Source organism: Dermacentor albipictus, chromosome 1 (genome assembly GCF_038994185.2).
Source record: "Dermacentor albipictus isolate Rhodes 1998 colony chromosome 1, USDA_Dalb.pri_finalv2, whole genome shotgun sequence".
Lineage (NCBI taxonomy): Eukaryota > Metazoa > Arthropoda > Arachnida > Ixodida > Ixodidae > Dermacentor > Dermacentor albipictus.
Genome location: NC_091821.1, coordinates 72,171,293 through 72,193,406, shown reverse-complemented (window position 1 = coordinate 72,193,406; position 22,114 = coordinate 72,171,293). Strand labels below are relative to the sequence as shown.

The 22,114-nt window shown below is 50.3% G+C and overlaps 1 protein-coding gene across 6 annotated transcripts in view; it reads right to left on the bottom strand.

Moving 5' to 3' along the window:
- The window catches only part of LOC135903943 (endothelin-converting enzyme-like 1), a 78,475-nt gene that overhangs the window by 24,161 nt on the left and 32,200 nt on the right, over positions 1 to 22,114 (bottom strand). The window lies entirely within an intron of this gene.

Sequence of the window (22,114 nt, the reverse complement as noted above, 5' to 3'; positions counted from 1 at the left end):
GGATTAAGGTACATTAAGAAAGATTAATGCCAATTAAGATGAATGAAGGATTAACTGGATTAAGGTTTATTACAGTAGGCTTTACAACCTTAATTCTACTTCAACCATAATCCACCGAAATCCTCCTTAATTCTTGTTCATGCACCTTAATCCTCCTCAATGCACCCCAATCCACCTTAATCCTTCTTAATACTCCTTCATCAAGCCTAATTCACCCTAATGCTCCTTTGTCCACCATAATCCTTTCACCCACCTTAATCCTTATTCATGCACCCTAATCCACCTCCATCAACCCTAATCCACCCTAATCGGTCTTAATCCTCTTTTATTAACACTAGTTTACCTTATTCTACCCTAATCGACCTTAATCCTCCTGCACCCACCTTAATCCTCCCTAATTCTTGCTCATACACCTTAATCCTTATTCATGCGCTTTATTCCTTCTTAATACACTCTAATCCACCTTAATCACTAATGAATCATTAGTTAATTTGTAATCATTCTCTTATACAGGAGTGCTTTGGGTCGCCTCTGGCCTTCCTTAGGTCACGTGATATTTTCTGTTCACCAGGCCACCTTTGAAGCACAGAGGTCTTTAAAACTTAAAAAAAACGCAAGGTGGACTAGCTAGCGCTCATCACCTGCAATACCAAGGGTATACTTGCCACTTATTTTTTCAGGGCTTGCATTCATTGTATCTGACTGACGCACAGATCGACGTAAGGTAGAAATAATAGCTCAACTACAAGTGGCTATTTCAATTTTCAATAAAGCAGGCAGCGGATCCTAACAATCGCGAAAAGTGTGATCGAGATGCTGTATCTTCGCACATAATTGTTCACAGCGGAAAGCAGAATCTATAGTGCTGCGTTTCCGACTGAATAACAAGAGTTGACGACGTGCGACGTGACGGAGCCGCCGCAGAATTTTAAGCATACTGAGGGCAACCGCATTTATATGCAACGTACAAATTGCCGCAACGCTGGTGACGCTGGTGAGCAGGCCGGAAGAAAGAAAAAAAAAGTGCAGCATTACGGGATGCTTTGCTACGAGCAATAAGAAAGATGCCTCAGCTCGCAAACAACGCTGTTCTGTGTCGCAACAAAGTTCTTTCGGCCAATGTTATGCAGTGTCAGATTCGTCGGACGATCCTACCGCTGTCAAGCAGATGTAGGAGTCGTCGGACTACCTCGCCGCTGCCACCATTTGAAGGAGTCGAAGGTCGTAGATGGGGAACTCGGTTAACAGGATTTATTTACAGGATTTGACATTTTAAGACAAGATACATTGGTTGTCTAGCGCAACTCCCATATGGATCCCGCAAGATTAACATTCAGCAAAACAACATTCGAGCACACAGCTCACTACGACGAGCACGACACGAGCACGAGCACACCCTAGCAGTCGGCAAACTCTGCTTATAAGCTCTCCGCTTGACGTCATAGTTCGACGTCATCGCTCGGCGTGGACGGAGTGCGAGTGGTCGGAAACGTTCGTCCATTCATTGTAAACTTGCCGCCGCCCCGCAGTACAGCCCACACACACAAAGGCTAAGACGTTCGAGCCTACACACACAAAGGCTAACACGTTCGAGAGCCCCGTGGACGGAAATGTTTGTGTTGCACACACACACAGCTCTCAGTGCCGCACAGCTCTCGGTGTTGACGTCAGAGGGCTTCGTGGAACTCTGCTCCGTACCACATTCCTGAGCTGACCGCGCGCCACGTGGCTGCCGGTCATCGGCAGTTCTCGGAAGGGCGTCTCGTCTGGTGGGCTTGGAACACGTGCAGCGGGCTGAAAGCTGGCACGTTGCCACCCCGTACGGCCATTCCTAACAGCAGCCACTGCTTCCTGCGCAAGCCGTCACGCTTTCCTTGTGGTATCATATAAACAGCATAACCATCTTGAGGCTTCTTGCTGCAGTTATATACGCAACAGCACGGCATAGCGCTAGCACATTGGGCAGGAAACAGCGTAAAACGTTCGCTGCGCCGAGCTAAAGCGCCGAGCCAACCAAGGTGAGAGAAATGGTGCGAACGAAAAAGAAAAACGCAAGCAAAACGTACGATCCACATGTTTCTAAGGACCATGGCAGGGAGGCCAATCGCCGTGCAGAAAAACGGGGGCAAAACTGGTTGCCGGCAGGGGGGGGGGGCGAGGGGCGAGGAGGAGGCGAGGAGGTCGCGCGGTGGCGGCAGATTTCAAAGAGCGGCGGTACTTTCAAATTATCAAGGGACTTTACGTCACGAAAACCGGCGATGTTCGCATTAAAAAAACTCAGCATATCTTTACGCACGTAACGAGTTCACGTTTGGTTGCAAACATTATTCTAAAGCTCTCTAATGGTTCGCGATGGCGTTGCAACTTTCGGAAGTCGTCATTTTTCAGCAGAAGCGACAGAAAACGTGACTTCGCAACTCGTGGCGCTCATGTCGCTGATGTTGCAGCCGTAACGGCAACACCTTTGTAAGATGGCGGCATGCCGCAGTAGTTTCTGCTTCCAGCCAACTAGAATGCTTCGCTATGGAATTAAGAATTAATTCGTGTCCAGATGATAGTTAAGTATATTACACGCTCTCGAAAAAAATGGCGGCTGCTGCGCTCGTATATAGTTTCGAAATGGCAGGTGATCTAAACCGGCCGGGCGCCGTTTTGAAAGAACTACTACGCCGCATTTCGTCATTTGGATGTTTTCAACGAAAAACTTGCAGCTTGATGTAGAAACGTGCCAGAAACAAGAAGATACTGAAATCCTATTTTGCGACCAGGGTGTCGAATCGTAACTGCCAGCTTCAGTGTCGTTAATTTTTGCGAGTTTTGAAGGCCGAGTTCACATATAACGAACTACTTGCCATGGTGGCGTAGTAGCTTCGGCGTTGGGCTGCTAAGCCCTGTTAGGTACGGGACCTTTTCCTGAGCCTCCTTCGAGTTCACCAGACCACATCGAATCGCGTCACACCTAATTAAGAAGTGCAGAAGCACATCTACCAAGTTCCCGAGGCGCGGCACGTCCAAACAAGTTGGCGTCCCCCACCTCGTGCGCCGCATGAGGAGCTATTGTCCCACTGCTTTACTCTTCCCGAAAGTGTAGCGGGAGCCTGGCACGGTTCCAGGCAACGTGGGTCCCGAGCAACGCTGCTTTGCAGCTCTGAGAGTTCGCTCGAAGACAACCCGTCTCCCCCCATCCGCCTGATGTGACGGCGCTTGCAGGCCGCGAGGCAACGACGGCCGTAATGCACCGTGAAGCCCTGGGAGCAATCCCCCCCCGTCCGCTTTTGTAACGGCAGTTGCAGACCAGGAAGGCAATACCGCAGACAAGTAATTCCTCGGACAATTGGAGCCCAAGGAGCGACCCTCTGCGCCGGGTGTGACTTACATTCACACGGGCACCATTAGCCGAAAATGACGCCACCTGAGCGGGCTCGCCGATTGGCCGAACGTGACGTGACTTCGAGACACCGAAGGGGTTAAAAGCCAGAGACCGGGAGCAGAAAAAAGAGCATTCCTTCATTCATCTCTTTCGAGCTTCTTGCCACGGGCCGCAGCGTCCGAGTTGCTGCCGGCCCGTAATGACTTTGACTGTTAATTTCTTTGTACTCTCACTGTAAATAATGTAAATAAACCTCCAGTTTTCATCTCAAAGTCCTCCTCAACCTCGACCAACTCCCGCACCCAACGGCAAGGTCCAAAATCTGGGGGACAACAATTGGGATTGTCCTCCTGATCCAACAACTGGATGTCAGCGCTGGGATCGTCCTACAACTCCAACAGCCCCAGGGCGCGGGATCATATCTCGGCTACGGCGGCCGCATTTCAGTGGGGCGAAATGCAAAAACGACCGTGTACGGTGCATTGGATGCACGTTAAAGAACACCTGGTGTTCAAAATTAATCCGGCGTCCCCCACTATATACGGTGTACCTCATAATCATAGCGTGGTTCTGGCACGTAAAACCTCAGAATTTAAATAATTATAACGAACTATTGATGCAACGATGACCTTTCGAGGAAACTATTGAGTTGTTTATAAGTGTGTTCAACTTTAAATTATTTGGACACTGATTCTTTCCAAATGTGATGTTAGTACTTCTTTAAACATTTGTAGACGTTGCCACTGCACAAACTACCAAAGTGTAAATGTTTTCCCAATTTCGAACATAGGGAAGTTTTATTCAGACACAAGATTGGAGAAGTGTTGCAGATTGGAGGTGTTCTATACGCCGTTTTTTCGTGGGCGCCAGCATATATGCTACGCAGTGGCGCCATCTATGAGCACTCGGCATGCTGGCTTGGGCGACCGCGCCGTTTTGCATGGCAGGTGTACGCTCGGCGCTGGTTTTTGGTGTTTGCTCTCGCGCTCACGCGGTATATTTAGTGTGACGTGGCGGCTCCTACGTGGAAAACGGTTTTTTGAGACGTACTGAAGTGGTTTAAGTCGGTATGGCCGGACTTTCTGCTGTCATTAAGGCGGACGAAGCATGCAGCGCGATTTGTGCGCGTATGTTGGAGCCTACAATCAGCCTCGGAGATCAATTGTGTATTTATGAAAGTTCAATTCACAAAGGTGACCTTATTGCAGTATTATCCTCTAGTTCTAAGCTGCGGTTTAGGAGCAATGAAACATACGCGACGACCGTAACAGCGTGGGCACCTTTATGCTGCGATAAAAGCTGTGCTGTTATATTTTGAGAAGCGTTCAAACTGTTAGCTGCAGATTACATTGCGTGACAACTTGGTTCGGTGCATGAGGTTTCCACCCATGAATAAAACCCGCCGTGGTTGCTCAGTGGCTATGGTGTGCCATTTGCGCCATATTGCGCCGTATTGCGCCAAACCATCGAGCTGCGCTAACCTGTGGCAACCTGCGCCAAAACACTAATTTCGAATGAAGTTGCCAAATTTAGCAGGCTGTACTTGTTCAGTGCCAATCTCACAGTCCATGGGGCTCTTGCATTACCCAGGGGGCGTTGCGAAAATGGTGCTAAAAACGCCCTCTGTTCTGAACTGGGTAGTACCAAGCTCGGTCGTCTGCTTCGGAAAGCACGTTTACAATGTGGACCCTCCACTTTCGGTTTTGTTGTGCCATGGCTTGCAGCGAATATCGGGCGCCGAAGATATTTTTCAGGGGTGGCGCGCTGCGTAAAGGCAATAAATTATGCAACGCCGAATACGTATACGCCTTTCAAGAAATAAGCGGCGAAGTTTTAGCGCGGTATCAATCGCAAGTGAAGCGAGTCGCGTACGAAGTTGAACTTCAGGTAAGGTCTGCACGCTGCTAAATTCAGGCGCACAAACGCGAGGAAATGCTTGCTATAAATGAATTCACAGCAGCGATAAGCAGACATGTGTACGGAACTGCTCGAGCGCACGACGGTACGCGCCGCTACGGCAGCGGTCTTTCAGCATGCCGCGATGCACGAACTGCTCGAGCGCACGATCGTACGCGCCGCGACGGCAACGGTCTTTCGACATGCCGCGAAACGGCGGGCCTCCTGCAATCTTTGTTGGCTGCATGCCGCTAGACAAGTAGTTATGCCTGCACTGTAGTAGCGGCGATCTGTCCCTTTAGCAACTGATAACTGATGCAATGCATATGAGCTCGCAGTAACGTACGTGCGAATCACGCTGCAGCGCGAGCTCGTGCGCTGCTCACTTGATGTAGCTTTTAATGACTGCGCTCGAACGTCGATGTGCTGCAATCAATACTACCTCGCTGCGCTGCTTCAAGGTGCTGGCTTGAGGTCAAGGTTGAGCACATTTAAATATCTAACCTGTGCTGTTCGTAGTGGGGTAGTTAATTGTCACCGAATCAGCCCTACCATTTGTGGTCATTTGCACACACCTGGTTACCTCACCACTTCGCACCAGTCGAATTGTTAATTGTCGCTGTGGCCGGGTCTCGAATCGTGAATCACCAGCCATGCCTGCTGCTATATGTCGGTCTGCCGTCGGGACTGTAGGTGCAGAAGACCGAATTTTAGAACGCAGATAATCAAGCAAGTTCAAGACAGGCGAAGCAGTCGGCATGGCGCGAAGTTTCGCTTACCCAGTGCAACGAACTGCACCTATCCAGCACGCCCGACGCTCCGCTTCGTGAGGCCTTGAAGGAAAAAGGTAGAATCTGATGTTGGAATTCAGGCCTTCTTGTTCGTGGCAGCCCACGACCCAGAAGTAACGACGGTAACGCTTTTTCGAGGCTGAGCTAGGTCTCTCCGGATCGGCGTCCCCGATTCCTTCTGCTTCCAGCATTACGTCTCACGGAGAGTCCGTTTTCATTAAACTATAGGCTGCAGCTAGCTCGCAGCGTGGTCGGCATGGTCTGTGAGAAGTGACGAGCCTTTTCGCACTCGCAACAGGGCAGAAAAAAGTTCGAATCGACGCAACACTCGGGCTATAAACGTGCTTCGGCACATCCAGGGCTCAATACTACCCAAGCCGGTACTACCCAGATAACGTTTCGCGCGCCGCCACCAGGCGCCGCTACTATACCTCAAACTCCAGCGCAAGACGCCCATAGGCATGCGTTGGCTAGCCCTGCAATTCAGGCCTAAATAATCCGTTTCAGCGTCGGTATCTTTGGAGTGTGGGTGTGTTTGGTGGCATAACTGTAACAAAGCCACAAGAAAATTAAAACCGTTTTATGTTAAACGATGTATTACTGATGTTTTACAAGAGTGTTATGCATTTAATTTGCGTATATGCGGACCAGCTAAAGATGATATTAACTGGCGCTCAAAAATGACCTGCTTGCTTTCATGAAGCTTCTTGGTCACATATACCCGATGGCAACCGCAATCGTCACTCAAATTTGCATTCAGGCTACACTATTTTCTTTCCGGCCACATCAGAAAAAATCAGGCTCTTACCGCCGCAGAATGCAAGCCAAGAATTTAGTGTTTCATATTTATTCTACCTTAGCGGCCAAATTGATGTCGTAATTAAACGTTCGGCGAAATCACAAGCCTCCAAAATTGCGTTCGCGGCAACGATGATCACGACGCGACTTGCGCAGATCGAGTCCAAAAATTTTAACTAACCATCTTTCGGCGCACGAGATATCGGTTGCCGTTTTACACTGGCATAGGCGCCTACTACGGGGAAATTCGACTTCGCCCTGCCATCTGCTAGCCGCCTGGTTAGCTCAGAAGGTAGGTGGCTGCCCCGGAAAGGCGGTGGTCCCGGCTTCGAGTCCCGGACCAGGACGAATTTTTCTTCAGCTGCGAGGCTTTTCTTTCGAGGAACACGTATGGGTTTTCTTTGTAGCAATTGCTGCGAACAGGTTGATGTATAATTTTCCCTTCATTATTTACCTCTCTCCATCTTGCGGGTTTCCGCAGAACTATTATGCATGCAAGTACGTGGCGATGTTTTCATCCCTCATAAATGTTGTAAATTACTTTTTTATTATTTTATGAGTCGTTAGCATTGCCTACTGGAAAGAGAAGCAATACTGAGACACATGTAATTAACGTGTATTTCACACGCCGTAGATGACATCGGAAGACGAATTTTTCTTCAACTGCGAGGCTCTTCTTTCGAGGGACCCGTATGGGTTTCCTTTGTAGCAATTGCTACGAACGGGTGGATGTCTAATTACCCCTTTATTAAGTACTTGCATGCAGAGGTCATAAATATGTGTGATTCACTCAGTAATCGAAATGAGGCCAAGCCGGATTCACTTGAACTCAAAATTAGTAGCAGTCATGCTCAGCAGCACTTATACTCGGATTCCCTGTAAAGAAAAAAAAAGAAAAAAAAGGAGACTCGCCATCCCGGCCCGAGCTTGCGAAAGTGGATGTCCAGCGACGCTGTTGAAAACCACCATTACAACTGCTGAGAGGAGTAGGCCGTGCTTTATTGCATTAGAGTATTTGTAGTAATGGTAATTTAGAGTAATGGGAGTAATGGTAATTTTGACAGCACGCCGCCGCTGGTCGTATTGCCGCTTTTTTCTCCCCCTTTGCCGCTCCTCGTATATATTCATGCTGCTCCTCTGGAGTCCTAACTATGCGTTGCCTACCCACAGCGGTGCATGCTACAACAAAAACAAATGAAATCAGTTGCAAGGCTGGTTCTGTTATATACGAAAGGCCAGCGACGTCACTCCCCGCGTCGCAAGCTGCCGTCGCCGCGGCAGCTTGCGGAACAGTAATCTTTACTAGGAAACGTACGCGGGGAGCGCTACGTGCTTCGCATGGTTATTAGGAGCGCTTTATCATCAATTGTGTGGTTCATATATATATGCTTGTTTTGTGTTTGTTTTTTATTGTAACGAATGCTGTTGTGTATGTTGTATACGTGATTCCAAAGAATGTATGTACTTTTCGCTTCACTTATCCAAGTGCTTGAAGCTTGCCTCATCTCCGCCGCAGCTCGACCCGGTATTGTATACCTCCGGGATGGGCCCACATTTTTGCCCACGTACGCGGACACGAAAATTGCAGACTAACGAGCGGCTAACAGCTTCGTCGTACAAGAAGAGGCTGCAGTTTCGCCGGGAATGTGAACTAGTATTAGTCCCTTCAATCACGAATTGCGACCGACTGTTGGTAAATATGTGAAATTTACATATTTTTATGCCAAGGTGCTGGAGACTCCATAGAAAGCAAGTCAAGGTGGGATGGGAATGACTCTGTGCATATTATAGAGGCCCATCATAATTCTGCAGTAATTGAATTTATTCTTCATCATGACATGCTTGTAGGATTTCTTGGCGCATAGTTGTAGGCACTACAAGGCAAAAACTTTTCGCGGTTTGGCTTGAAGTTCCTCTTGTGTAGGACATTTCCTCTGAGGTAGAATGCTGACAGGCCTCTGGAAAAAATACGGGATACTTGGATGTTGAATCCTTCGAGATGTTTATAAGCGATAGTAATTGTTCGTCAGCGCGTTGACGTTCCGCTATTTGAGTTGTCTCGACAATGCCTCTTCCTCTGATGGTGCTGCGTCTACTGGTGCGCGTGACAAGCAGTCGGCATCGGTGTGCTTTCTTCCAGATCTGTATACTGCCCCTAATGTCATACTCTTGCAATCGGAGGCTCTATCTTACTAGTCTTCCAGATGGGTCCTTGAAGTTCGCCAGCCAGCAAAGTGAATGGTGATCGCTGACTGCTTTGAATGGTCTGCCATATAAGTGTGGACGAAATGTACTTATGCCCCAGGTTATGGCGAGACATTCTTTTTCAGTTGCTGAATAGTTGGTCTCTGCTTTCGATAAGGTCCGGCTAGCGTAGGCTATGACCATATGCTATAACCTTTTCTTTGCCATTTTGCCACTGGACCAGGATTACACCGAGACCGACATTACTGGCGTCCGTGTGTATTTCTGTGTCAGCTGTCTCGACAAAATGAGCAAGGATTGGAGGTGCTTGCAGGCGTTTCCTGAACTCATTAAACGCAATATGTTGCTCGCTCTGCCACACGAAGAGTACATCTTCTCTTGTAAGTTTTGTTAGAGGCTCTGCTATTTTTGAAAACAATTTTATGAATCGTCTATAGTAAGCGCATAGACCTAAAAAGCGCCGTACTGACTTTTTGTCTTTGGGCATCGAGAACTTTGCGACGGCCGCTGTCTTTTCGGGATCTGGTCGAACACCTTGAGCACTAAAGACATGTGCAAGAAATCGAAGTTCTTCATATACGAACTGACACTTCTCCGGTTTAATTGTTAGGTTTGCCGAACAGATTGCCTCTAACACTAACCGCAGTCGCTCTATGTGTTGCTCGAATGTTGCGCAAAAGATGACCACGTCATCTAGATATATACTAGGCAAGACTGCCACTTTAGACCGGAAAGTACAGTACAGTACAGTACAGCTGAAACGTTGCCGGCGCAGAACAGAGGTCAACTGGGAGAGCTTTAAATCCATAGAGTCCATATGGGGTGACAAATGCTGCCTTCTCGCTGTCTCGCTCATCGACTTCAATTTGCCAATATCTGCTTTTCAGATCGAGGGAGGAGACAAATTTTGCACACCGTAGCCGATCTAACGTGTCATCGATGCATGGGAGGGGGGTATACATTCTGCTTAAGTCACACTGTTCAATTTACGGTAATCTGCACAAAACCGCAGTGCGACGGTATTTTTTCTTAACACGCACTACGGGATATGTCCACGGACTCTCGGAAGGCTGAATGACATCGTCTTTGAGCATTTCGCATACTTGGTTCTTGATAATCTCTCTTTCCTTCGGCGAGACTCGATACGCGTGTTGGCATACAGGCCTGGTTGTCTCCGCTATTATAATTCTGTGTTTTGCAATAGTCGTGCCCCGCACTTTTGAAGAACACATGAGCTCCCGATTTAACGTGTACTTCCAGCGGACTGCAACCTGGAAGCGCCAGAACGTCTGCATCATTCGACGCAGCTCGAAAAGCGGCATTCAGAGAGACCATCCGCAGCGCTGTGAGTTCATTTTTCACAGATTCACACGCTTTAACAGCAGCAAGGAGGCGGCCGCCAAGCTAAGCCTACGGAGGATTGCCAAGCTTTGCTCGCCGAGGCCACGCGCCTCGCGCCTCGGCCACGAGCCGCCTGCCCGTGCCCGAGCTTTGAGACCGAGCTTTTCGCCTCGTGAACCATCTGCCCGCCGCGTTCTGGCCCTTTGAAGGCGGGGTACGCTTTATTTCTTGCTAAAGATGGAGTATCAAGTGAAGGGGAGGATATCTCCCCGGAAGAGGTTACACAAGATCAAGGCTGGCAGTCTGCGGGGGCCAGAATGGTTAGCGCCAAAACGCGCACGGCTGACACTAATGCGCCATCGCCCCAGCCGGGAGCGCGCCGTGGCAAATCGGGTGGTGCTGCGCTAAAATCCAAAGTGATACGAGCGGGACGAATGCCCTCACTTCCTCGAGACGATATCAAGATTGTGATCAGGCCGCGAGGTGGACTCAATATCTCCAAGATTGGCGTTGTTACGGTGGCTGACGCAATACTCGCCGCCGCTGGCATCAGTCAGGAAGATCTATGGCAAGATACTCAATGCCCGAATCTACAACAAAATATTATGGTTGCCAGTACTCCCAAGCGCGAGAATGCGAACCGCTACGTCCGGATGAGGCAGATGCTCATCTCGGGCAAGGTATATGAGCTCAGTGCCTACGAGACGGCCCCGCACTCCACGTGCAAGGGAGTGATCCGCAACATCCCTCTTCAAGACGGCCCTGACGTCATCGATGCCAAGATTGTCAACGCCAATAATCCAATTGCCTTAGCAGCGAAGAGAATAGCTCAAACCGGCACTGTCATCGTCGCGTTCGACGGGCATCGTGTACCGAACTTTGTCAGGTATGGACCGTTACTCATGCAGTGCTCACTCTACCGCAAGCAAATCGACGTGTGTTATACGTGCGGCCGCCTCGGTCATCGCGCCGACGTGTGTCCCAATCCAGGTGACGCTATTTGCCGTGGCTTTGGTGCTCCTAGTCCCGACGAGCAGCATCAGTGTACCCCCAAGTGTAAACTCTGTGGTGGCCAGCATCTCGCGGCTAATAAGGACTGTGCTCAAAGGTTCAAGATCCCATACATCGTGCGTCGTCGTCGCAGTGAGCGCGCCAAGATGGCCGGTGCCACGTCACCGTCCCCTCAGCCGCGCTCGGACACTGCGGAACTCGTCCAGGCTTCGTCCACTCCGGGTGCTCAGCGCAGAGGACGCTCCCGTTCCAGGGGCCGCTCGAGAGTCCGTTCCGTATCCAGGGCCCACTCCGCCTCCAGGGCACGTTCCGGCTCCCGCCGTGGGTCCAGAGAACGGGCCTGTTTCCGGGGACGCTCCGGTTCTCGGCCTCGCTCCAGCTCCAGGCCGGGGCGCGACACGTCGAGGCGAACCAGGTCCCGCTCCCGCACGCCTACCGCCCTTAGAAGCAAGTTCACGCTCTCCTGGGCCGACAAGGTTCGAGGGGGACGTGAGGGTCCAAGAGGTGACGACTCGCCTCGCGATTCTCACCACGCACATGAGCTCGAGGAGTTGCGACGAGTTAACGAGCAGTTGAGGAAAGAAAACGCGCAGGTTAAACAAGAAATGCGCAGGCTAGCTGCGGAGATGGCGGAGATTAGGAAGCTCGCGCTTTCACCCTCCTCGCCGCAACCCGCTTTGGCCCCGGTCGCCATGGATACGTCCGAGACATCCCACGCGGCTCGCCCGCCCAAGCGTCGAGCGGTAGAGAACAAAGAGGAATACGAGACTATAAAATTGCTCTCAGAACTCAAGAATGCCTTCGCCAGCATACAGGCTAGCTTAGCAAAGGTCCAGGAATCTATAGCGCATCCAAAAATGGGCTTAGGTGCACTCAGTGAAAGGATAAGCAAACTAGAGGACGTTGATGCCAGGAGAGAACCCAGCCCCGCTCCTTCGCAGGTCGCAGCACGACGTCATGTACTAGCACCACCGACGGAGGGCGCAATTCTCAGGGCCGTTCAAGCCTCCTCTCAGCCTAGCCATGGATAGTGCGGACGAGAACTTTAGTATCTGGCAATGGAACTGCGGAGGGTTTCCCAACAAGAAGCCGCTTCTGCAGCAATATTTAAGAACTCTCACGGTTAAGCCCCAAATCATCGCTATTCAGGAAGTTGTAACTAGTACTCCTATCAAACTCGCAGGTTATCTGGTAGCATCCTCACATTCAGGAGGTAGGGGAGTTGCTACTCTTGTCAACAAAAGGTACAATTGCCTCTCTCGCGACCTCGGCGCAGTTGGTGATGGCATCGAGTACGTCATGACTGAAATCCTCATGAACCCACCCAGAAAGGGCCTCAGAAGAAACAGTCTCTTTATCCTCAACGTATACTGCAGCCCCAGCTACCGCAGGGCGAGGGCGAACTCTCTCCTCAAGAGGGCCGTCAGCCTGGCCGGTGTGCACCCCCTTGTAGTCGTCGGAGATTTTAACGCCCCACATAGGGTGTGGGGCGTTAAACACCCATGACACGCCCAAGGGACGCGAACTGTGGCAGAATGCGATGGAAGTGGACTTGACCCTTATCACTGATAAGGATTTCCCCACTAGGAGAGGCAACTCCGCATGCCGGGACACTACCCCAGACCTCTCTTTTGTCAAGAACGTAGGGGAGGTCAAGTGAGTAAACACGGCTCTAGACCTCGGAAGTGACCACTACGTCATCGAAGTCTCCCTCCCGATTGCCCGCTATAAGACGAGGAAATTCAAGTTGATCGACTGGGACGTTTTCCGCAAGATCAGAGCCGAGCGCGCACCGATGGCCGGGACAGATTTTGAAGGTTGGTGCAAAGGGATCAGGGATGACGCCGCGGCGGCAACCAAGGAGTCGTCACTGAGCTCGACGTTGACAAGATGGATAGCAGGTTGGCGCACCTGCTGGCCCTCCTCACGAGATGGATGGGGCAGAAGCATAACAGGAGGCTCCGCAAGAAGGTCTCGGAGGTTAACAGGGAGATCGAACATCACTGCAAGAACCTGTGTAAGCAACAATGGGATGAGCTCTGCGAATCCGTCGAGGGTCAGCTCAGATCAGGCAAGAGCTGGGGTCTGCTCAAACACTTTCTCGATGAGGGCAGCACCAGATCCAGCCAAAGACGATCCCTCGCGCGAGCCATCCACCTCGCTACGGACTCTACCCCGGACGAGTTGATTGTCGACAGGCTCATAGACATGTACCTGCCGGTCGCGGATAGTTCTGCCCCTACCCAGTTCCCGGACTACGCGGGGTGTGCGGTGCCGGAGTTGGACCAGGACTTTACCGCGGCCGAGATCCGAGATGTCCTCTTCTCACTCAACGTCAAATCTGCCCCTGGCCCAGATGGCGTCACTAACAGGATGCTGAGGAATCTCGATGATGAGTCGATCGACTTCTTCACTGAAAGGATTAATGAAGTCTGGCGTAGTGGACAGGTCCCCACACAGTGGAAGGCGGCCTGCACGGTACTCATCCCCAAACCCCGTAAAGCACCAGGAATAGAGAATTTAAGACCAATTTCCCTGACGTCGTGTGTCGGTAAGGTTGCAGAGTATTCCCTGCTCAACCGGCTCAAGGTGCACATCGAAGCCAATGAGATGTACACCCACAATATGATCGGTTTCAGAGCCGGCCTCTCGACACAGGACGCCATGAAGCTGATAAAGCATCAGATCATCGACCGGAGCACGGGTGATACTAGAGCCATCCTTGGATTAGACCTGCAGAAGGCGTTCGACAATATCTCACACGGGTTCATTCTCCAGTCTATTGCCGGCCTCGGGCTCGGGAAGAGGACGTACGACTTCGTCCGATCCTTCCTTAGCCAGAGAACAGCCAAGCTCAACATCGAAGGATACCTTTCGCAAGAGATCACCCTCGGTTCACGCGGCACGCCTCAGGGCTCAGTCATCTCGCCAACATTATTTAACATCGCAATGATCGGGCTTTCTAAGGAGCTCACGAAGATTCAAGGAATCAACCATACCATCTACGCAGATGACATCACCATCTGGTGCGTCGGCGGGAGCGACGGCCAAGTTGAAGCCGCCATGCAGAGCGCCATCGATGCGACCGAGCGCTTCCTCCGCCCCACTGGGCTCAGATGTTCTCCATCGAAATCTGAGCTACTTCCCTACAAGAAAAGACCCAGAGGTGGCGGCCATCGTGATTGGAAACCGGCGTCCGAAAGCGAAATACGGCTTTTCACTGGTGACGGGTCTCCGGTGCCCAGAGTCGACTCGCTCCGAATATTGGGGATGTATATCGAGTCTAACGGTGCCAATGGAACCGCACTCAGAAAGATCAGCGCCAAGACGGAGAGTGTTCTCGGCCTCATTCGGAGGATCGCCAACAGGCACCGGGGAATTAAGGAAGACAACCTCATCCGCATTATACATGCTTTTGTTCTCTGCCACCTTTCATACTCGGCGGCCATGCATAATTGGCATGTTGCAGAGAGGAACAAGCTCAATTCACTCATCAGAAAGGTCTTTAAGCTCGCCCTCGGCTTATCTGCAAGCACCCACACCGAAAACCTGTTGAAGCTCGGAGTCCACAACACATCGAGGGACAAGAGGCACAAGAGCACTCACAGATGCTCAGGCTATCCGGCACCCCGACGGGCCGCAAGTTACTCGGCGAGATGGGCCTCAATCCTGTCGCCCAGTGCCCCGACGCCGTGCGGATTCCCAGCGACATCAGGCCTCACCTGTACATCGCACCCCTTCCCCGCAATATGCACCCCGCAAACAACGTCGGCAGACGTCGGGCCAGGGGTACAGCTCTACTTGAGCATGTCCGCAATAACCACATTGAAGCAAGCTTCGTGGATGCCGCGGCATATGTCCAACAAGAGGCATTCGCCGTCTCCATCGTAGACTCCAATTCAAGGCTCACTTGCTGCGCTACGGTACGCACTTCGAGGCCCGTGGTAGCCGAACAGGTTGCAATCGCGCTGGCTGTGCTCGATGGTCGCAGAGAGGCAATATGTAGTGATTCCAAGGCAGCCATTAAGGCCAACCAAACCGGTATGGTCTCCCCCAGGCCCTCCGCATTCTCCAAAGCGCCAAAAGTATCTCTCCGCATTCTCTCATTTGGTTTCCCGCTCACTTGGGGTCGATTGAGGGTTCTCCCTCTAACCCTAACGAGGGTGCACACGAGGCCGCACGAGGACTCACTGACCGCGCCACCTCAGCAGTCCCCCTGCCCCGCGGGGAACCCTTGCTTACGTTCAATGAAATCACCACACACTACTATCTGTCAAGACGGGTATTCCCCCTCCCGCACCCCGCCTTATGCAGGGCGCGGGCGGTTACCCTTCGACTTCTACAAGCCCGTGCGTACCCTAACCTCGCAGTTCTTCATGCCATATACCCTGAAAGCTATCCCAGTGCGGACTGTCCTGCCTGTGGACTAAGGGCAACATTGGACCATGTGTTGTGGGAGTGTGAAGCCATCGGCTCCTCCTTCAGCGAGGATAGATGGGCTGCGCTCTTGGGCAGCCCCGAACTCAACGACCAAACCCTGGCCGTCCAGAGAGCCCGCGATCGGGCCGTCAAGCTCGGCTTGGCGGTCCCTACGTGGGACTAGCCGGGTGGCGCGGGGTCTTCCCTACGTCTTCTCTGGACCGAAATAAAGTTATTTCACTCACTCACTGAAAGGTTCGGATTAACGGCGGACTTTGAGGGTCGTTGGCACATCCGCTGATGCTAGCTCTAGGCTGCCTAATTCTGTCGTTTCAGAAAACTAATTGAAGAAGGCGATAGTTGTTCCCTTCGCGATGTGCAGAAACTCGTTCCCAAAATTAGTGAGGAGGATATCTGCGCATCCGTTACGGAGGTGAACGAGTCCTCATGCCACACACACGCTCCTGTTCATGAAAAGTTTCGTGTCGCTATCTGCTGTACCTTGGTAGTCGTTGAATGTGTCATTTTTGACGAGAACGATTACACTGCTGTGTGGAGGCTCAGTTACATCGTCATTGACAAGTCGCATTGGAGTGATACATGGTTCTGATTTTTCCCAGGTTATAGCTTGTTCGGTCGAGAATGATACGCTTGACTTTTGTAAGTTGATAATGGCACCATTAGCCTTCACAAAATCTATCCCAAGTATAACATCCCTTGAGCATTTCGAAAGTATTGCGCAGTCACCAACGTATGTAAATCCTCGTGTCCGAACTCTTGCGGTGAACCTGCACAGAGGCACAATAAAGTGACCACCTGCTGTGGGTATCTGAGGTCCATTCCACTCCGTAAAAACCTTTTTTTAGCTCCTTCGCCAATTCATAGCTTATCACCGAATAATCCGCCCCGGTAACAAATGAGCGCATTCAGCTGGTACCAATCAGTAAGTAAAGGCAAGTCTGAAGCCATTTTCTCATTACTGCACTTCTTTACCTGGAACAAACCGTCGATGTCACCCTGCAGTACCGCGTTGGAGGATCTTCGCCTGTCTGATTGTTAGCGGCCTCGCCTCCACAGGTCGCTCGCTTCAGTTTTCAGGCTTTGAGCTAGGCGAACGATCCCTAGCCGTGCTTGAAGACACGTGTGGGCTTGGCGATAGGTAACGCATATGGTATGGCGACCGCGGTTGGTGAAGACGAGCTGCGCTGAAACTCTCACGTATACATAAGTACCCTTCAATGTCGGGTAGTCTTTCACCGTTTCGGGGGCATGGTGCATTTATAGGAAATCCTCTAAGACCGGCTTGACGATACAAGCAAAATCGGCACAGATGACCAGCTTCTCCGTAGTGAAAACACAGAGGCCTACGGTCGGTGAAACGCCAGACATCACTTTTCTGGGCCTTCTCTCAGCCATACGGGGCGCACTGCGTGCTATCAGTACGTACTTGCTTAGCCTCGCGATGGGCGCACTGTGAACGATGGACGCACTGTTAACGATCGTTGCACTCTGAACGATAGGCGCACTGTGAACGGCGGCTCGCCTCAGCATGTCGGAGTACGTTGGCGTCGGTCGTGTCGGTGGTGGTGCACACTATGATCCCCGTATGGCTTGCCTCACTTCGCTTTTGGCGATATCGACGATGGATGGTTCCGGAGGAGCTCCGTGAGACTGCATCTTGCGTAGCTCTTCCCTGACTACAGACCTGACGTGTTCTCGCAGTGTCTGCAGATTGTTCTCAGTGCACGCAGAAAAGATATCTGCGGACGGGCAGCTTAGGTCGCGGTTGTATTGCCCGGTATTATCGGGTCGCGGTTGTATTATCGTTGTTGCTTCCGATCAAAACTCGGCAGCGGTGCGTGGCGCTAGCGAACGAGACCCGCGAAAAGCTGTTGCTTTACTCCATGCATGAGATGGCGTACCTTTTTGTCTTCGCTCATGTTGGGGTTGGTGAGCTTGAATAGGCGGGACATGTCCGTCATGTACATGGCCACGCTTTCATTAATGCGCTGATTCCGTACCGAAGAGCAGTTTCTGCCTTCTCCCTGCGATCGCTGCTACCATACATAGCCAGCAGCTATGAAACTCTTCCCAAGATGACAGCGAAGCCTCGTGGTTTTCGTATCGCGTTCGTGCAGAATCTTCTAAAGCAAAGTACACATTGCGCAGCTTGCGTTCTTCACTCCATTCGTTCGACCTTGCCACTATCGTGAAATGGTCCAACCAGGTCTACGCGTCTTCGAACGAGTCGCCGTGGAAGGCCTGTGGTGCGATAGGTTGGCTCACGATGAGTTTTCATTTTCATTTCATTTTCATTTATTATACCCCTCAGGGCCAAGGGCATTACAGAGGGGGAGTGGCAAATACAAAAAGAGGATAAAGACAGTTGGTTACATGAGCGTTTAAATGGCACCTGTATATACAATATTAGCTAAGGCTTCACGGAACTGTTCATAATTAATAAGGCCTACAACTTCGGCGGGAAGATGGTTCCAGTCACGCGAGGTTCGCGGCAGGAATGATTGTGAAAAACTTTTAGTGTTGCATGACAAAATACCCACTTTGTACTGATGATCAATGCGACGGGATACATAAATTGGATGGGGGATGAGGTGATCTCGTAGAGTATGGTGATGGTACAACTTGTGGAAGAGGGCAATACGAGACACTTTTCTGCGAGATGCCAGCGATGGGAGGCAAAGATTAGATTTCATGTTAGTTATACTCGCTGTGCGGTTGTAGTTAGCAAGAATAAAACGTACAGAGTTATTTTGAACCATCTCGAGGTCAGTGATTAGGTTTTCATGAGCAGGGTCCCATACCGGAGTCGCGTATTCGAGTTTGGGTCGTATTAATGTTTTATATAACCAAAGTTTCAAATTAGTAGGTACGTTGAAAAAGTTGCGACGTAGGTAGCCAAGCATGCGATTAGCGTTTTTGATTATGTTTTCAGTATGAAGAGAACAGTTTAGGTTAGAAGTGATGTAAACACCAAGATATTTATATGAAGAAACTGATTCCAATGACATGTTGTTAATGTAGTATGATGGTATTGTATATGTTTTCCGAGAAACACGCATGATTTTGCATTTGTTAATATTGAGCTCCATTAACCATTCATTGCACCAGTTTCCTATCGTGGTAAGGTCTGACTGAAGTAATTCAATATCGTTAGCATTGGTAATTTCTCTGAATATGACGCATCAGCGAATAGATGGATATGGGAGTTGATAAGCGAGGGAAGATCATTAATGTAAATTAGGAACAGTAGGGGTCCAAGGACGGAACCCTGTGGAACACCTGAACGGACCTCTGTAAAGTCGGAGTTAATGTCGTTAGCACAAACAAATTGCGAGCGGTTGAGCAGAAAACATTCAATCCATTTCAAAAGGTTACCGTCTATGTTAAGTTCTTTTAGTTTATGAAGTAATAGTTTGTGACACACCTTGTCGAATGCTTTTGAAAAATCCAAGAATATACAATCAGCTAGTGATGATTTGTCAAGAATATGGTGTAGTGCATGTGTAAATGATATTAATTGGGTTTCACAGGAGTAAGATTTCCGAAAACCGTGCTGTGCTGACCTAAAAAATGAGTTCAATTCAAGGAAATTAACCAGGTTAGTAAAGGAGTAAAGGAGTTGTGCCGGTGTAACTTGGCTGGTCATGATAGCGGTGTCAGTTGGGTCCTTTGCCGCGAAGAGAAGAGGTCTGAATTCTGGCGGATCCCCTCGAAGACGACGGCTGGTCGGTTGGTGCACTGACATCATTTCCACGGGTTCCAATCGCCGAGGATCAGGACTACGCTATCTTCGGTCTGTGGGGCTCGGAATCATACCGTGCACCTCCACCAGAAATGTAGCGTTTTTAGTCAACACAGGTTTATAAAAGTAAACTATATATTAAGGGGCGAACTTGTGTCCGGAGCTAAAGAAGATCACTCTGTCGCCTGCACAGCAAGGTAGTCGATCTCCCGCGTGCCACTGTCCTCGAACGCCGCTTGCGGCCTCCCTTGATGAAACCACACGCTGTCGTTTCCCATTAGTGGGGCAGCTCCTCGGTGGGAGCTCGTGCGCACGCAGGCAGGCAGGCAGCGTTGCGACGCCGGTTACTCGAACCTCGACCGGCGTTACTACTGGGTAGCGTGGCGTTGTCGACAGGCTGCAGGCGTCCGGTAGCCCATGGCGACCAGGCAGGGGCGGTGACGATTTCTAGTGCGAAACTTGCACTGCTTATTCCATGGTTGGTAAAGGATATATAAGAAGAGAATGAATGAATAAAAATACATTGTGGGGCCGCTTAAATAGGCCTGCTAAAATCGTAGGCGGGAGTTTGCTCACGTCAACGTCACGTTACATGTTCTGATTCCCATCGGTGCTTGGCGGCTGCTCCCCCTCTCCTAGGCGACGTTGCATGTGCTTGCCTCCGCTGGTGGCAAGCACGTGGGTCCTGTTTGGTTCGCGGAAAGGGTTCCCCTCTAGAGTCGCACAGTTCGCGGAAAGGGTTCCCCCTAGAGTCGCACAGTTCGCGGAAAGGGTTCTCCCCTTGAGTCGCACAGTTCGCGGAAAGGGTTCCCCCCTAGAGTGGCACAGTTTGCGGAAAGGGTTCTCCCCTTGAGTCGCACAGTTCGCGGAAAGGGTTCCCCTCTAGAGTCGCACAGTTCGCGGAAAGGGTTCCCCCTAGAGTCACACAGTTTGCGGGAAGGGTTCTCCCCTTGAGTCGCACAGACACAAAGGGGCCCGAAATCACTGCGGGGCGCCCGCCACACCGGCAACCTCTCGAGACAATCATAGCAAATTAGGGATCCATCCTCCGTTTCGATTAGGCAGGGTTTTTCGACCATCCTTTTTGCACGGGATGTTACACGCCAGTCGTAACAGCATCTCCGGCGGGGGAGGCAGATCCCGACACGTAGGGGCCAGCAGCCACTGGGCGAGGGATTGGCGTTTCAGCAGCAGAATTTCTCTTCGGGGTCACGAACCGTTGGCTCGTAGCTTGTAGATTCCCTGGAGTCGTTCATCAGTCCTCGTGTCGCTCTTGTATGCCTTTTTTCCCTGGTCCGGTCCGGTGAAACCCTGGTCTCCCTTTTCTCCCTGGTATGGTGAAACCGGTCTTGCAACTTTTCGTCTCCTGTTTGGGCACGCAATCGCTCCAGAACAGTGCCGAACCCAGGCCAAATTTTGCTCCAAAGCCAAAGACACACACCAAATTTTGCTCCAAAGTGCAAAATTTGCTGCTCCCAGAGGTCAAAAGCGTGGCAGTTTGGGCGAGTTGGTATCTCATGACTGTTTTAGGCTTGTAGCGCAGCTCGGAAGAGCAAAAAAGGAAGGAGGTAGGGGTAATCAAAGGGAACGGAAAACAGAGTGAGCGCTCTGTTTTCCGTTCCCTTTGATTACCCCTACCTCCTTCCTTTTTTGCTCTTCCGAGCTGCGCTACAAGCCTAAAACAGTGCTCCCAGAGCTGCTCCAAGGCTTCCTTGGCCGCTTCCATCTGTGTATATCGAAAATTGCGGTAACATTGATCATAAGTCAGCCTTCGATTATCCGTCACAAAGAATTGGCGTACTAGCACCTGCTGAGAGTGGGCATGTCCATCATCAACAGGCTAGTGCTGCCTTTCTTTGAGCATGCACAATTATTATATATTTTTTTCATCCTTTTCCATTTCTGTGACAGCGTTTGTGCTGTCCTTTGCGTTCCTATTTTGTTTGTGCTCTCTCTGCCTGCCTTTTCAAACTATGAATTCTTACCAACTCGCTTAGCTTTCTCTTATTCCATCCTTTAATAGTTAAAAAAACACATTAATTAATCGAGACAGTTGATAAAAGGGAAGAATTGTCATCACCCAAGCGTAGCATTAACATACAAAAGAAACACATAGTACCTTAAACCAAGGGTTAGAATGAGCATGCAATCTGCCACACGCGATTTTTAAGAACTTGGTGTGGGTAAAGAAAAAAAAAACACCCTGTATAGTTGAATTATTGCATTAGTAACGACCTCTTTGTTGTTTCCAGAATTATGTATTTTAGTGCCCACTTAGCAATCCTATTTTTTACTATTTTTTTTTCATGGAGCATGGAGAGCCGCAGGTTATACCGTTTGTCTTGTAATAAAACTGATGTTTTCGCCTTGGAGTTTACAGATCAACAAAACAAGACGTTCCACGAACTGTAACCTGAAGGTATTCCTCTTGCAGGATATTTGCTGGCTGAACTCTCCAGCCAAAGAGAGCATGTCGTGTGTTTTAAGACATTTTTTTTACGAATCCGAAGATTGCCGCAC